Genomic DNA, 4,816 nt, shown 5'->3' on the forward strand with positions numbered 1-4,816 from the left:
TGCCATCTATCTCAGGCTAGGATGAAAGTCACAACCTCCTGCCTCGGTCCCCAGTGCTAAGATTTCACACACGCATTGCCGTGCCCAGCTGGGGGGCATTTGTGTTCCCCTTCCCTTTCTGAGGAGCATAAAAAGGTGAAGTAGCACCCTGAAAATTTAACAGAAGTATGTGCCAGAGCTGGGACCTGAACTCAGGTATCCTCCCCAAAATCTGGGTTCTTAAACACTCGAGGCTCCAAGGGCCTCTCCTAAAGGAGGAGCCACAAACCAGTATACAGACTGCATACCCCTTCGCGCAACAGTTCAACTCACAGCAGATGGTCGCTTCTTCATAGTCATCCTCAGTGAAAGACTCAGCCAGTGCAGGTGGGTAGACAGACACTCACTGACTATACATTTGGCCACAATAACTGACTTTTACTCTTCAAAAAACACCAAGATCTTGGAAGCCAAAGACTACAGAACTGTTCTAGATTGAACAAAACTAAAGACTTAATGAGGCATGATGATATATGTAACCAGTGACTACAAAATGGATCCTTTTTCTTTCTTTCTTTCTCTCATCTACATCTTTCTTTACCTCCTTTTCCCCTTCTTCCCCTGCTCTCCTTGAAACCCAGATTCACTACATGGCTGCAGCTTGCTTCGGGCTGTAATCTTCTTACCTAGGTCTGGTGAGTTCTGGGATGACAGGTGTGTGCCACCATGCCCAAATAGACTGGAGCCCTTCACTCAAAAAGACACATCATGGTAGCTGGCCAATCCTGACAGAGAACTAGCTGTAGGTTAGAGGGTTGGAACTAGCTTGAAGACATTGGGAACATCTCTAGATTAGAATCCTTTCCCAGAGGACCGTGGAAAGCAGCTTTGTCTGTCTTGCTTTGCTGTCTGTTTCTGTAAGAAAACACTGGCCCCCAAACCAACTTGGGGATCATCCTCCACTAAGCGAGTCCAGGCAGGAACTCAAACCGAAGCAGAGATCATGGAGAAGTATACTTACCCGCTTGCTTTCCGTAACTCACTCTGTTTGTTTATATTCAGCCCAGGACCACCTGCCCAGGGGTGGCGCCTCCCACATCAATCATTAATTAAGAAAATGCTCTCAGACATTGCCTATAGGCCAATATGATGGAGGCATTTTCTCAGTGACAGCCCCTCTTCCCAAATGACTCTAGCTTGTGGCGAGCTGACGAAAACCTCACCAGCCCATCAGCCAGACCCTCCATCCTTGGAAACACTACACAGTTCAGCTTCCCTTACCAACGTGATATATAAACTCCTGTCTTCAGATATTTAGGGCTTCACATACAGGAGCTTTCCGGTTGCTAATCTGCCTCCTTTTAAATGTTCCTCACCATGGGAATATAAAGAAAAATTTTCCCTCCTGATGAACCTATCAGTATCAGTTTCCTGATCTTGAACGTTGTAATGGTTTTGCCATGCTTATGTTGTTCGGTATTTTTGTCAGGAGCGTTGCATAGAACACTCCCGCCATGATGGTTACTGGAAAGTGTTTTTAAGTTAGGAGAGGAGTAAAGCAAACACACACTCGCCAAGGCAAATTAGTGGCTTACTCAGTGATGGAAAGACGGTATGCTAGTTAACTGTCAAGGGTGGCGTTGCTGGAGGCAGAGTAGGAGAAATGTCCTCAAAGTCAATCGTCTTAGAGGTCCGGTAGTTGAGCCCGCCTGTAAGAGCAGCTAGGGTAGAATTTTGAGAGGATTTCCTCACACCCCTACATGGGCCATTAACTTTATCCTCTGCACCCATCCTACAATCTACTTGAGGTACCCAGAGTGAAGGTAGGGACTGTGAGTGCGTGCACCAGCATCCTGGCCAGTGTGGTGCTGCATGCCTGTAATCCCAGCAACTGTGAGTCCGAAAGAGAAGGGGCTCAAATTCAAGGCCAGCCTGGACCACCCCAGCCTGGACTCTGTCTCAAAAGAAAGGAATGAAAACCAAAATATCTACAGGCTGGAGCCTCGCTTCCAGAGAAGAGGTGTCCTTTCTCAACACCTACAAGGCAACTCATGACCATTTGTAACTCTAGTTCCAAGGAATCTAGTGGTTCCCTTTTCTAGTACCCTTGGGCATTACATGCACATGGCAAATCACTCATACACATAAAAATAATAGTTTTTGTTGTTTTAGTTTAACTTAAGCAGTCTTTAATGCATCTTCTTGATCATTTCTTCCTTGGTTTTGCCTTTCTCCTTTCTTGCTTGTAGAGTCTTGGCTTTCCTCTTCAGGATCATTTTGTGATCTTTGTCCAGCTTTAGCCTGGTCATTATGGCCTTGCTGGGGTGGGTGTCCACACGGACAGATGTGGCATCAGCCTTTCTTGCTGCACCCGTTCAATGGACGTATTTCTTCCTGTACATTCAGACCGCTTTGCCTATCTGATGGCCTTTGTGGTGTCCTCAGGCAACCTGAACTTCAACATCCTTTCAAATGGGCATAGATCAAACATTGTACTTCTGTCTCTGCTCTTTGGAAAGAGGGAAAGACAAGACCTTCGTCCAAATGTGAGAAGGTGCATTAAAATGTGACTTGCAGTTTCTGCCTCAGTCAGAAGTCACAAAAGGATTGAACTTCATTTTGGAGGCTGCCAAATAAATAAATATGCATAAATTTTTTTTAATCTGGGTAGACAATTAATAGGTCCCGATAAAGTTCATCTGAGGGGACAGTTTTCTTTTCTTGTACACAAGGTGTGCTACCACCTACTTACCTGTTTTTTTTTTTCCTCTCAATATCAGCTGACAAAGAGAAGTGCAGAATTAAACAAATTTACAACAGTCCATTTTCCATGACAAATCACTTAATTTGAGAAACAATTTACATTTTTGGCTTTCTGGTCCCCTGCTGACATTGAGATAAATGCTACCAGACTTGGAGATTTATTTTCATTCAATTTCACATATTAATGTGATGCACAGAAATTGTTACCCCCTTCCTTTGCTCTCTGGTGCCTGCCCTCACTGTCTGGCAATCCTGTGGATGCTTGGTTGGCTCTTCATTTTGATACACTTAGGAACACCCAGTGGGGCTCTAGTTCTTCGTCCTTAGCCTCATCCATAACCACCCAAGTTTATGTTCTATTTATTGGCTATCACTTTAGGCTTTATTTTCACCATGTGGGAGATTTTATCACCATGAATCGACCCAATTACCATGTTCACTTAATTATATTGCCTGGCTTTCTTATTTGGATAAGTCCTTGAAAAGGTTTTAAGGAGACATTTTAGAGAGCTAGTAGTCTGGCCCCAGAGCTTCCCTTCTCACACAGAAGACATTTATTTAAAATGAACATGGACACAAACAAAACAAACATCTAGACACTGAAGATTACTGGAGGAAAAGACATCAGCTGTTTTCTTTTACATTTTCTATATGAATATAAACAATATTCAAAATGGAAAAACATAATTGATTAGCTTAATAAAAAATAAATACTATCTTTTCTTTTTAAAAAAACATTTATTCATAACTTTGGGACAGCAAAAAAGTATAATAGCCTGTAAATGTAAGGGTTCTCTATGCCCGCCCTTGCTTTCAATAATGGCACGGAGACATTTATATTTATTAAGAGCTTCAGACACCATGGCTGGGCAGATTGTCAGCTATTCTACCCTGATAACACTGGCCTAGCCTACGTCCCATCCACATGGCCCGTTACCTGCCATCTTAGTCTATCCCTGGCACCTCCTTTTTCATCCGTGTCCCCTTGGGGACTCTTTGGTTCCCACCTGAGATACACACGCACACTCATACGCACACATATGTGTGTGCCAAGAAGTCCCACCTTTTCCTTTCCTGCCCAGCTGTTGGCTCTTCAGCTCTTTAGCTGACCAATCAGAAGTGATGGAAAACAATGTTTTACAGAACACTGATTCAAGAGATGCTTCAAAATAATGACCAGGCCAAGGTCCAGCCTGAGTACACAGTGCACAAAAAAAAAACATCCTCCAACAGTAGCCTTAAATCTTCCTTGTGAACTCATGGGATTTGGATCTCCTAGGAGACACTCTCCCACTCCTGGAGATACCAGTGAAGGCTTTTCCAGGGAGGTTTAAGTGAGGAGAGAAGACCCACCCTGAATGACAATGGCACCATGCCGTGGGCTGAGGTTCCAGCATTCACCTGCCAGCTCCCTGACCATGGCTAAAAGAGCAGCCGCCTCACACTTTGGCTGGTCCAGTGGGATCCACCATGCCTGCCCAGTCGGAGCCGACCATACTGCAAACTGGGAGCCAAAATCAAACTTCCTTCCACTGCTTTTGTCAGACATCGGATCACACCAACAAGAAATGTCACTGACACGCCAGCATGAACTCCATGCGCAATGACTCCTCACAGTCCCATGTCTAAATCAGCTGCCAGGAGTCAGTGCAGAAGTGGGGAGCAGTTGGTGGGACCCTGAGAGCATTGGATGGCCTTTTTGGACAATGTCCTGAGGGACTTATGTATAATTCCCTAGTTTTTCTCACGTATTTAATCACAAGTTCCCAGGTAAATCTCACTGCTCCAGGTAAATCTCACTCACTCTGGCCTTGCACATTGAAACTACCTGTCACCACTTCCACCGGAAAGCTGAGATCACATGTCCAGTTCATCTAGTGCTCTTAACGCCCGGCATAGGCACAAGGCTTGGCACATCAATTTATGACTATCTCGTGACACATTTGCTGACACAGGGAACAGATCACAGGGCCTTGATTTCTGTAAGAGTGTGCAGAACCTTATGACTCTAAGGAGCGGTGAGCTGAGGAGACTCATAACGGCTGATGAAACGCAGCGATAGAGGGGTTTGAAA

The 4,816-nt window shown here is 44.7% G+C and overlaps 1 pseudogene; it reads right to left on the reverse strand.

Moving 5' to 3' along the window:
• Positions 1 to 2,168: 2,168 nt before the first annotated feature.
• On the reverse strand, positions 2,169 to 2,597 carry LOC129683260 (60S ribosomal protein L26-like 1; annotated as a pseudogene).
• Between the last annotated feature and the right edge of the window lie 2,219 nt (positions 2,598 to 4,816).

Source organism: Psammomys obesus, unplaced genomic scaffold (genome assembly GCF_907164565.1).
Source record: "Psammomys obesus unplaced genomic scaffold, mPsaObe1.curated_primary_1811, whole genome shotgun sequence".
Classification (NCBI taxonomy): domain Eukaryota; kingdom Metazoa; phylum Chordata; class Mammalia; order Rodentia; family Muridae; genus Psammomys; species Psammomys obesus.